The sequence below is a fragment of the Antechinus flavipes genome, chromosome 3, assembly GCF_016432865.1.
Source record: "Antechinus flavipes isolate AdamAnt ecotype Samford, QLD, Australia chromosome 3, AdamAnt_v2, whole genome shotgun sequence".
Lineage (NCBI taxonomy): Eukaryota > Metazoa > Chordata > Mammalia > Dasyuromorphia > Dasyuridae > Antechinus > Antechinus flavipes.
Genome location: NC_067400.1, coordinates 71,247,694 through 71,260,989, shown reverse-complemented (window position 1 = coordinate 71,260,989; position 13,296 = coordinate 71,247,694). Strand labels below are relative to the sequence as shown.

At 34.2% G+C, this 13,296-nt stretch overlaps 1 pseudogene; it reads left to right on the top strand.

Annotated features, from left to right (window-relative positions):
- LOC127557026 (V-type proton ATPase subunit B, brain isoform-like) overlaps window positions 1-3,990 on the top strand; it is a 30,748-nt pseudogene extending 26,758 nt beyond the window's left edge.
- The last annotated feature ends 9,306 nt before the right edge of the window (window positions 3,991-13,296 follow it).

The following is a 13,296-nucleotide window of genomic DNA, read 5'->3' as shown; positions in this document are numbered from 1 at the left end:
AAAACTGAGTTGGTTCTATGAAAAAACCAATAAAATAGACAAACCCTTAGTAAATCTGATTAAAAAAAGGAAAGAGGAAAATCAAATTATTAGTCTTAAAAATGAAAAGGGAGAACTTGCCACTAACGAAGAGGAAATTAGAGCAATAATTAGGAGTTACTTTGCCCAACTTTATGCCAATAAATTTGACAACTTAAATGAAATAGAAGAATACCTCCAAAAATATAGCTTGCCCAAACTAACAGAGGAAGAAATAAATATCCTAAACAGTCCCATCTCAGAAAAAGAAATAGAACAAACTATCAACCAAGTCCCTAAGAAAAAATCCCCAGGACCAGATGGATTTACATGTGAATTCTATCAAACATTTAAAGAACAATTAACTCCAATGCTAAATAAACTATTTGAAAGAGACTAAGAACTAATAAGACTAAGAAATAAGAAAACAAAATATTAAAAAAATGAAAAAATAGAAGAAATTGTGAAATGTCTTATAAGAAAACCAGCAAATCTGGAGAACAGATCAAGAAGAAAAAACATAAGAATAATTGGACTCCTTGAAAGCTATAATCAAAAAGAGAACATAATGTTTGTTTTTCTCCTATATACATTTCTGAAATTAGGTGGTTCTTCTGGTGTAGTTGAATATATAGTCATCCAATCCAAGGAATCCTAGACAGAGCAAGAATAATTTTTTATCATGTCTGTTCAAATACAATATCCGTAAAAAATTTAAGTTTGATTGTAAATAACAAATATATTACTGTTTTTTCAGAGTTATTTTTTCTTCCTCTAAATTTCTACTAAAGTACTATTACAATGGCTCATCAAACCATAAGCTCTCAAAGTCTATGCTTTGTACAAATTCTAGTAGGCACTTTTAGGCTTAAATTTTTTTTTTTTTGTATGGGCTTAATAACCATCTGACATTTACCTATTATACAGGCCCAGCCTGGGGGATGTAGCATTTTGCAGAGTGATAATGAATTTTTCATCTATAGAATCTCTTAAAGAAAGTCTATTAAGTTGTATAGGGCTTATAGTCTGTATTAGTAGAAGGAGTTCCAACTCTATTGAAAATAGAATTACAGGTTTAAAGCTGGAAGGGGACTTAGAGAATATCAAATATGTAAATAGCACTAAATAAATGTTTTTTCATTGATATAGATGAGGGTTCAGGGGTAAAGAAAGATTAAATGATTTATTCAGAATCTAAGAGCTAAATGTTTAAGGAAGCATTTGAATCTATTTTTGAATTTCTGAATTCAAGTGCAGTGCCTTCTGTGTTATGCCATATTGCCTCTCAAATCACAAATCTTTGAAGAATTGATGTGAATTAACTTTCTTCAATATATATTCTTAAATTAATTTGTTTGTCCATTCTTGGGTTCCATATCCAGTCAATTAAGTTGCAGAAAGATCGCAATCCAGTTATTTAGTCAGGAATCAAACAAATGTTAAAATGCATGTTGAAGAAAATTAATTAGAATAAATGAAATAAAAGAATAAGAAACAGCAGTTGGTATTTCCTGCCAACATGTGATTACACAAATTACCTACCAACCTATTCAATATGAAGGCCAAGTTTGCATTTTTGTTCTTCGTGAGCAGAACAAACATTCAGAGAAGCTCAGGAAGTTTTGCAGCTCACACACCATGCTGGGACTACCCAGGGATGCTGTCTATGCTTCTTTGTGAACAACTGATGAATAGTTCATTATGTCTAAAGGAGTGACATGGGATAGATGTGGAGGAAATAAGCATTGTCCTTATATGTCTTTCTGAATGTTCTCCAGTAGCATATTGAGCTACTTGAGCATAATGAATGGTTCATTAGAGGACCACCTGTTGCCCATTTAATATCCATAAATGAAGATCAGCCAGAGACCACAAGATTCCTCAGTACTTCGGTCAACCCACAATTAAAATGTCTACTACAAGATTTAGTTCTCATGAACAGCCACCTGAACTGACAGAAAAATCCATATTCTATTCCAAAATTTTAAAAATGGCTGGACAATTTGACATATTTTATTAAGACATGGTATATACTTTGCACCTGAAAGGAATCATACCAGGAACTTGCAAGTTTCGCAAGGAATTAAGACAGGGAAATGGATGCTATGACACCTTAAGGTTTTTTGAAATGGAAGGATTTTTGTTTTTCAAAAAAGTATTTGTTTTCTGAATGTCCTGAACTAATGGGGATACCAGGAGTTTCTGTAATGGCTTGTAAATTGATTGGGACAAGCAACCCTTTTGATACAATTTCATTATGTGACTTCAACAGTCACATGTATGTGCATTTTTTGGCAGTAGCCTAACTCAGACTTTGATCAACTGGTTTTCCCAACTTTAATTGGTTCTCTAGTAATTGAAAACTAGACTTGCTTTCTTTTTGTGTGTGTTTTTTAAATGCATATTATTGAGGAAGAAAGGAAGTCAGGAGTAGGTGGAGCAGACAAAAATGAGAATGGAGACCTCCTGATTATATCTTTGTCTTCTCAGTAGGATTTGCTAGGTCCATGGGGATGGAGGAAATAAGATAGTGCTTCAGGAGATTGGAGATTTGTGAATGGGGCCATTCCCAACCTGCCATAGTCACCCAAGAACAGCATAAAGTATTGTTGGGGTCCAGGGAGAAGGCATTGACCATCACCCAAATTTACCTCCCTCAACCCTGCCTCACATACAAAACAATTAAGTTTTTTACATCATGTTAAATTTCCTGGATATGTTGAGAACATTTGATGTAATCTGATGGCATAGATATAGTAGTCAGGTTTTAGAAGTTACTGGTAGCAAAGCAACAGTTTAGTTTTTTGAAGGAACTTCAGGCATAGATGCCAAGGAGATAGCTTGTGAGTTTACAGAGAGTTATTCTTCAAACACTGAGATCCGAGGATACGCTTGGTTGTGTTTTCAATGATTCTGGGGAACCAATAAAGAGACCCAGTCCTAGCTGAAGACTTTCTTGACATTATAAGACAGCCAATCAACCCTCCTTATTGAATCTCTCCTAAGGGAATGATTCAAATGGGCACTTCAGCATTGGCTTCAAAAACATTGCTGCAAAGCAGAATATTACCATCTTCTCTGTTGCTGGCTTACCCGCAACTCAGATTTGCTATCTCTGGTTTGGCGGAAAAAAAATCCAAAGATGTTAAGGACTGTTATGAGAATTTTGCAATTGCTGCTATAAGTATAAACATGGAAATCAGACGTCAGACTTTGAAGAAAATAATTCAATGGATAACATCTGTTGCTCTTTGAATTTGGTCAATGACTCAACAATTGTGTATATTATCACTTCTTGTCTGACTCTAACAACAGAATTCCTGGCTTTCAATTAATCTAGGAAGGGGAGACCTTCAGGGTTTCTGACCAATAAAGGAATTCCAATACCAATACCAATAAGCATGTATTGATCATTCTAACTACATGAATTATTATGCTGAATCTCTTCAAGAGGTTTCAGCATCCTGAGAAGAAATTCTTGACTGAGGTGTCTTTCCAAGCTACATGTATATAGATTTGGGCAGGATATATAAGCAAGCTGATTTTGAAGAAGTCAGGAATGACTTAGTTACTCAGATCTTCTGTCCTCATCATGGCTGTATCCACTCATCCCATCCCTAACTTGATTAGATGTATTACTGAAGGACAAATCTATATAAATAGGCAGTTGCCTGAACAAATTTATTCATTAAAGTGTTGCCTCCCTTGTCTCAGTTAATAAAGTCTGCTGTTGGGAAGGATATGACCAGAAAAGACTATGCAGATATATGTGACTATGCATGTTATATCATTGTTCAAGATGTACACACCATTAAAGCAGTTGTTGGAGAAGAAACTCTCACTTATCTGGAATTTTTGCAGAGGTTTGAAAAGTACTTTATTACTCAGAGTCTTTATGAAAATCACACTGTCTGTGAAGCTTTGAAAAGAATCCCTCAAAGAACCCTGAGCAAAATTTACCCTCAAGACTGACTAAAGCACTAGTTTTGACTTCACTTCTGTGAAATAATCTTCCTTTCCCTCTCCCCCTTTGTATTGGAGTTTATGTATTGCCCTGTAATTAAAACAAAGAATAGGTACTCTTCCTGGTGTTTTAAACTGGTAATAGACTTTAAAATATCCTCTTTTCAGAAAGTCTGGGATCTTCAATGATTCATTAAAGTGACTGCATGATTCAAGTTGAAGCTGTTTTTGTTTGTTTGTTTGTTTGTTTTTTGTTTTTTACTGATACTTGTGTTTGTTCTTGTTGTGTTGTTCTTAGTTCTCAAAGAGGACCATGATATCAGGAGGTGATGTCATTACATGCAAGTGAATTGGATTTAAGTGAAAGAGGGCTCTGAACATGTTATCATTCTCACTTTCTCTGCCAAAACCATCTGGGTTCAGTAGTAAGATATGGATCATGATAACTGGAGATGGTCCTGGATGCAGTGGGAGACCCTGACCTTTATAAGCTAAAGTCTTTCCCAGATCTCACTTTTGACTGGGACAATGTCCAATCAGTGATTAAGGCTAGGTAAGAAATGAGACAGAAAATGACCTCTTTTACCTTGTCCAAAAAAAAAAAAAAAAAAAAAAAACGAGAAAGGAAGACCCTCTCAGTGTTTCTGACCAATACAAGAGCAATTGCGATTTACATTCACTTTAAGTCAATCAGGACCCAATGATCCAGTGGGGCATGGCCTGGGACCAATTGTTGGTGAGAGTGAAGCCAGAATGATTTTGGGGTTAAAGCATGGTCTTTAAGATTTCTTTCTTAAGCTGGTAAGCCCCAAGATATCTTGAGAGATGATCTACAATATTTAAAGCTAGAACATAGGCAACCATTGATTTTGATTCTGACTTTGGAGCAAAGAACTCTTGGGTTTGAGTGCTATTCCTTTTTATCATAAACTCACAGCTTTTGCACAAGTATTATTTAACTGGTAGTATACTGAGTTTCCTACTTTGTCTTGGTGATCCTTATTGAGCCTCCAATGCAGAGGACTTTTGAGGTTCCGTTATTATTGTTGATACTGCAAAAATCATTTAGCTTGTTGGAAAGAGCATAAGCTTAGACAAACACACTATCCTCATTTCACCTTGATGATTCAAGTTATATTAGTAGTCTGACATGGTCTAAGTATTTAAATATATAAAATCTTTGCCCAAAATTGAAAGCATAAAAGAGAGAGAGAAGCATGTTAGCTCATGTAAATGGATGTTTTGGACTCTGTTACATAGTATTCCCTTGAAATTATCCCTTTGGTCCTATTTTTTAAACACTTTGGCTTCTCTAGAGTTAATGCCATGACACAAATATTAAATTGAGATTTGTCAGGATTCTAATTTGCTCCTTCCTGATGTTTTCCCTGCAGCTGTCTTTCATGAAGGTTTTCTGTTTTTGGTTTCTTTATAATTTGGGTGCAATTACAATTTTTTTTCCTAGTGCATTTCATTCCTAAAGTTACGTAAAATCTTTTATTTTTCTTAGGGAGAGAGGAAGGCGTTAATATAAAAATGTAATTGTCAACAATATGACATCTAAATATTATAATATAGGAAGTAAATGGTAAATAGAATTTTTAAAAAATGAAGTCACTTTAAATAAACAGTTAAAAGTTGTTTTTTTAAGATCATATTTCAGTCTTATGTTAGAAAGCTATAATAGTTCTTAATGTGGGGAAGTCAAGCATTTTAAGGATAATTCAGGGCCATCATGAAATAAAATTTGTTTCATCAAAGCAGAAAAGGAAAGTATAGTTACAAAACAAACAAAAACCCTCAAAAAACTATCACTTCAGAATAATCTAAATAATATTCAAGGCTCCCTTCAGAGGTATCTTGAATGTGGAGAGGGGATATAATTGATTCCTCTACTATGTAGATAATGAGTTCTGTTATGGACATTTGGGTTTAAGATGTTTGCTGGATATCTAATTCAAGATGTCTGAAAGATGGTTGAAAATGTAAGATTGGAGGACAACAGAGTCTGGAGCATGAAAAAAGTAGATTTGAGTATCATCAGTATAAAATGGTAATTAAATACATAGCAACTGTTAAATTATAGATGGAGAAGGAAAAGGAAAGAAAGGGAAAGGGAGATAGGAGGGAAATGATGAAGAGAGGAGGGGAGAGGAGGGAATTAAACTATTTCAGTGAAAGAAATCACTGTCTATTATATATTAAACGTTTTTTAAAGAAGTAAAGAGTTACGAGGTTTGCTGCAATCAAAACTTATTTTATTTTATCCTAGATGATTCACATTGTAAAGTAAGTTGTCCATTTACCAAGAAGTCATAATTTAATAGAAAGAGCACTGAACTTGAGGGGGTCAAAAGTCCTGATTTCAAATCCAATTCTGTCACTTAGCAGTTGGGTCACTTTGGACAAGTTTGAATCCTTCGATCTTGTGATTGAAATGAAAGGTTCATCTACCAAATGAATTTATTCTTTTCTCTGCCAATTCTGGTAGCCAAGATAGAAATAAATACATACAGATCAAGCACAGAAACCTTATTGTTGTTGTTATTAATTATTATAGAACTTAAAGATTTGAAAGTATTTTACATGTACTATCTCATTTATAAATTGCCATGAATACCTCCAACTCCATACATCCATGGGAGAACACAAATTTATCACATATTATTTTTGGTGATAATTCATCTAAACAAAAACTATATATTTTCTGGGGCAAACCATTAATGAAGCTGTGATAAGAGCTTGTTTTTAGAACTCACCATATTGCCTTTTTCACCCTTCTATAATGAGGCAGTTAACAAGCTTTTATTAAACATTTTATTAAGTAGATGTGCCAGGCATTCTGTCAAGCTGGATTTACAAAGAAAGGCAAAAACAGTCTCCACCCTGAAGGACTTCAGATTCTATACCTCTATCTCTTCCTTTAGTAGGGTATTTTTTGTCCTCAGGCTCCTGTTTACCACCTTGATCCAAGCTGCTCCCAGAAAAGGAACTGATAAATTAATTCCTACACTAGTAGAGATGACTAATTAGACTCAAAGTTTTCTCCCTCCAAGGTATACTTTAATAAGCTACAAAGAATTGTGGGATTTAACTATTAGAAGCTAGTAAGAAAGAAATTTGGGGCAAAAGGGATTTATTATATGTACCCATAATTAAGGCTAGTCCTATATTTCTGTACAAGGAAATTACCAACTAAGTTATGCATATATGATAGAATCTGATATATGCCATGGGATTATAAAGGAATAAGTATCTACTTAGGCAGTTTCCAGCATTTCTTTTTCTTGTTGTGATTTGGTGAATCCATGATTTTGTCATTGCCAAATAGTCACCATCTTGCCTCCTCTAAATCAGAATGTAATTTCTCCAAGGCCTTCTTATCCTGGGCAACTTTGCCCCATATTTTCTTTATAGACCTACAGAAGTTATTTGTGGTGCCTGCCACATGGTGGATTCCTAGAAACTTAAAGCATGAATAGCAGGGAAAGCTCTAGCATTTAAAGAAAGTTTCAGAGCCTATCAAAGTGTCAAAGGTATTGTAGAAAGCCTTGCCTAGCTAGACATCTTGTTCATTTTCCAACAGAGGTTCTTTAATCTTTCGGGAATATGTCAATCCTTTTTTTTAGTATATGACCCCTATGATGGTCAAGTGAAGTATATAGTTTTCTCAGAACAATGTTGCTTAAATACATAAAATAAAATATACAGGTTTACCAAAAAAAAAAAAAAAAGTATAGTGGAACACTGACCCATTTTAGCATAAACTCAAAATCCAGAGCTTGCCTCTTTCAAATTCCTCTTCTCAAATGTCATTCTCTAGTTTGGACTAATTCTGCTTCTTTTTTTTCTAGTAATTAATCTGTCTGATGAATTCCTGATTGTCTTGAAATCTGACCTCCACCTGCAGTGGGATTTATTCCCTTTCTTTTTTCCAGGTTCCATTGTGAGTAAGGAGGCTTCAGTCAGCACTATAAACCCCAGACAACCATAGTCCTCAACAGATTCCACCTCAGCTCTCTCCCCAAGGGCAGAAGGAACTAAACAGAAGACCTTTCTCCTGTCTCTATAAAATTTATCATTGCAAAGAAATAAAATTATGCAATACTCCTCAGTGGACACAGTGATGGTGATTATTTTGTTCAACAATGTACTAGTACTAGTATAATGGCATGGTACTTATGTATAATACATTTAATATAAAATCAATGTCACTAAAGATTCTCTGTGTAAAGTCCAAATAAAATTAAATTCCCCCTTAATGGTGAGAATTCTTCAAATGCTTCTTCTCCCTGGATATGGTTTCTAATAATATGACAATGAAGATCAACCTCCTTTGAGCTTCTTCCCAGGAGTCTTTTCCTTTTGGTTTAATTTTTCCAAAGGAGTTTACATCTTTAAAAATCAGATTGATTGATAATTTATTGAAGTATGTTGATGGCAAGCATATCTTAGATATGACATGCTATATAACACTATGACCAAATTTGGGTTTTACTCATTACTTAGGACAGTAGGCATGTAACTGTCACTAAAGTACCAAATTTTACTGGCAGGTGCACCATCCAATACCAGAGAATGTTCTGGGGCAACCACCAAGTTTCCTCTGCCTTCCCTGTTGTCACAACAACTTGGCTCCTGTGAGTGACCTTATTCCTGCCCCTTTGTATTTAATGTCAACAACCTCATCTATCTAGTTTGTAGACTGGTGTTTCCATGAATCAGATCATATCTTGACCTTCATTCTACTGATTTCTCCCAATCAAAAAATTAAAAATTAAACAAAGCAAGTTAAATCATGCATCAATGGATAGATTCTCCTGTCCATGATCCTCCAGTAGTGCTGGCAAAAAAAAAAAAATCTTTAGTAGAAGCAAAGCAGAAGACAATAATCTATTGATCCTAATGGCGAGACAGCAAGAATGTCTGTCCATAACATTTGTTTCTTTCACTTGTGACAAAACCTCTGTGGTAGATAAGTGTCCACTGATAAGATAAGAAAATTTCAAGAGATTGTCTCTTCTGAAGATGGCAAAGGTTTTGAAAACAGGAACAAGTCTGGTGTGCCTTTCAGAAAGCCATACCTCCTTCAAAACATGATTTCTAGCATTATCAAGTACAAAATTTAATTTGTGTCATTGTCTCTTCACAAGACTAAGTGCCTAGTACACAGTAGAAGCTTAATTAATACTTGTTCTTCCCTCCCTTCCATTTCCCCTTCCTTTCCTTTTCCCTCTCCTCTCCTCTTCTCTCTTGACTATTTCCCAATATTCAACATTGAATGCTCTCTGAATGCAATTACATGGTAAACATCACTATTGTATCATTAAAAGATTAAAGTATATTACAAAGATACAAGTGACTATACTTCAAAAAAGATTACTAACTTTTAATAAGCAAAGAAATAAATAATAAACCATCCCTTATTGCAAATATTTTCTCTACTTAGGATAGGATCTCCAAAAGTGGAGGTAAAATCTGCCATTTCAAACTACAATAATTCTTAAAGCCATGGTCTTGGTCTATCACTTATCTTTCACTTCTGTTGATAGAAATCCATGCATCAATAGTGTCTCAAATCCTGAAGTGAATCATAACAATTTAAATAAGGCACAGGGTAATGAAAAGATCTACTAACACAGTCCATTTAGCTCCACAAAGAGGTGAAAGAGTTTGACTCATGAGTTACAAACTGACTACCACTATCACACCAAAGCAAATGGAGAGAGAAAAGATACCAATTCCTTCAAATCTCTATTTTTCCTATCTTCTAATCACATTTTAAATCATCTCTTTTAAGTCCTCTTGTCCCTCTATTACACACACTGCCTTGATGTGTATGTATGTGTGTGTATATATATATATATATATATATATATATATATATATATATACACACATACACATATATAAACATACACACACACACACACACACACACACACACACACACACACACACACATATATATTTGCTGAGGCAATTGGGGTTAAGTGACTTGCCCAGGGTTATACAGCTAGAAAGTGTTAAGTGTCTGAGGTCAGATTTGAACTCAAATCCTCCTGACTTCAAGGCTGGTGCTCTATCCACTGTGCTACCTAGCTGCCCCTGTATAGATATCCTTAATCAGAAAAAATTAATAATGTTTAGGTTTTTTTTTTAACAATCCCCAAGAAAAGAGCATGAAAAGTGAAAGAATCTTAAAATGGTATTTTAGCTTGGATGGGAGGATGAATAAATGGTTTGAATAAGTTTTGATGACAGACTGAGGATTATTTTATGATGGTGTTATGGATCTCAGGTTTATTTTCAATGTTTATTTTTTATTCTTAGGTTTCTTTAACTTTCTAAACATTACTTAGATGTTTATCAAGTGTGTGGTTTTTGAAATGTTAACCCATACTGAATGATTTTATGATAAGCTCACTGGCTACTAAACCAGGGTTAATTTTTGTGAGGGAATATAATGAAAATAAAAGAGAATCCCTTTGGCCTCCATAAAAGATGATCTAAACATCACAAAGATTCTCTCTTCTTCCTCAAGCCAATATTGCCATTACTGAAGACAATCAGACTGTGTTTTCAGTTAGTCTATCAATAGTTTTAAGCATTTGAAACCTATATTGAATTTCTCCAGAAATATATGTGAACAAGTTCTCATACCAAAGACTAATGATACCCTGCTCCTGTCTTGGCAATGTTGAATTTTATCAGCTATGAAGGAATCTGATGTGAGCTATGGTTTATTTCTTCAACAGACAAATGGATAATTTAATGCCTCATTAAAACGATAATTTCATTCTGAATTGCTAAAATTGTATTGTAGTAGTTTCCCCCTGCTAGCTTTATTCAGTCTCATATTTGTTCCTGCAAAGCTTTATTAATTACTAAAATTCCCACCATTAAGATGATGATCAAAGAATGTTAATTTCTTCTTCCTTTAGTAGAATGAGGAAGCTCTTAATATACCTAAACACTTAAAAAGAGAGAATAATACTTGTCTTTTGTACATTACAAAATATTTACAGAAACTTTGCAGGGGTTGTGTCAGATACCTAAAGAAATAAAGATGTCTTGGTATCTGATCATGGATGAAAATCCCCATAGGAAAACCTTATTTTGATTTTATTATGATTTTCTGGTAATTTTGTTTAATCTTAGATACTAAAACAGCTTCTCAGCTTGAAAATCTTTAGGAATTACCCTTGGAAAAAAAGTTTGTCTTAGGTCATTAGCTGATAATATATACAAGATTCATATATCTAGTTCAATATCTAGTATATAAAATTAATAAATAAAACATTAAAAATATTGTGGTTTTTGTATAATCACTTTTAATTGTCTTTGAAAATAAGCACTTATTATGAGCCATGCATCATACTAGATCAAAATCAAAACAATCTCTGGCTTTTAGACCTTACAATCTTACAATTATTGATCTTACAATCTAGACAAAATTTCTACATGAAGATATATTTCATCAAAATCAATGAATCTTCAAACTTCATTGGTATAGAGATATAATTCTATATGTTGTCTTAGGTAAGTGAGAAAAGCTTTATGGAAGAAGTGGGCCATGTACTAAAACCTTCTGCTTCCAAATAAATTCCTGCTTACCAGCTAAACTGTCTTTGCTGAAACATAGGAGACATAATGTGGGGCTGCCCTTATAATCTATATGGGAAACATGGCTTAGAGCAAAGAAAGGCTTCCCCTGAATAGATTTGCCTTTCCTGGTACAGTTTATTATAATCCTGTGAGGGCAGAATTTTCCTTACCTGTTAGTGGCAAAGAAGCCACAAAAGGCAAAAAGGTGAAAGGGGATGTGCACTATTATTCATTTGTTAGTTATTAACAATAGACTCTCACCAAGGTACCATCTATCAAACCTCGGATATTACTGAATAACAGCAAACAGAGCCCATTCCAGATCATTTTGTTTGGCACCTCTGTAGTTCCCTAACATAAAATGTTGTCAATTACAGTTATCTGGATTTGTATTTTATATCTTGTTCCTACTTCTACTGAGCTTCTTGAAAGTGGGGACAATACTCACCAGTAATTGCAATTAAGCCCATGGAAAAGTTTTCCAGCCCATTCCATTGTATATAACAAAGGTATTGAACAAACATATTGATGTGATTTAGGAAAGCAATTCCTACTTCTAAATAATGTGTTTAAGGTTTGGACCAAATAATGAGATTGAGGTTCTAGCGCTGAATGTTGGGGTTTGGTCATGTGAAGAATTCACAATGGCCATTTGGCAAAAAGTAGGTTTATTTAGGGGAAGAGGTTACAGACAAAATGAAGAGATCCGATAAATACCAGGAATAGTAAATATGAAATAGAGTTGGGAGAGTATATAGTTAGCAAGGAAAGGGATTTTAACAACTAATGATGGAAAAGAGAAATTCCCTAGTGGAATTTAAATTAACCAACAGAAAGGGAACAACATCCCATGAGGCTGGAATATGCCATTAGCTGGGCAGGCTAAATCTAGAGAGGAGTTTAGCACTCTAAAAAAGTTAGTTAGCTATAAGAAGGAGAAATAATAGAGGCATGGGGGGCATGAGAGACACTATGTGGCTTGGGGAAGGGTAGAGGACATCCTGAGGTAGAGTGTCATGATAGACTTACCCAAAAGGAGTTCAGCAAGGATGGTGTGAGCTATGGACAGATTACTCCAATCCCTCTCTCCAACTGCACCCAGTTACTCAGGATCTCATCAATATCACTTCTGCTTCTAAATAAATTTCCATGGCAGCCTAGAATTATCACAATGACTTAAGCAACAATTATTTTTGAGGTGAGTCCCTAGAATAACACATTTATTATTAACCTATATCATTAACATAACAATAATAAATGTACAAATCACTTGTAAATTTTTTTGATTCTATGGATGAAAAAATACAAGTTTTATAAATACATAAACCTAAAAACAAATATAAATTTTAGAGACATTTGGACTTTCCACTACAGAAATTATAAGAAAAATATTTTTAATCCACACATTGCTTAGAATGTCTAAGAAATGCCTAAAAAAAATTTACCTATTACATCATCTGTTCATATTTCCAATGAAGTTTTGTATATATATATATATATATATATATATATGTAATATATGTATGTATGTAAATAGCTGAGGCAACTGGGATTAAATGATTTGTCCAGGGTCACACAGCTAGGAAGTATAGGTTTGAATCCAGATTTGCATTCAGGTCCTCTTGACTTCAGAGCTGGTGTTCTATCCACTCTGCCACCTAGCTGCCCCTACAAATATATTCTTCAAAACTCTCTGAAATAGAGTAG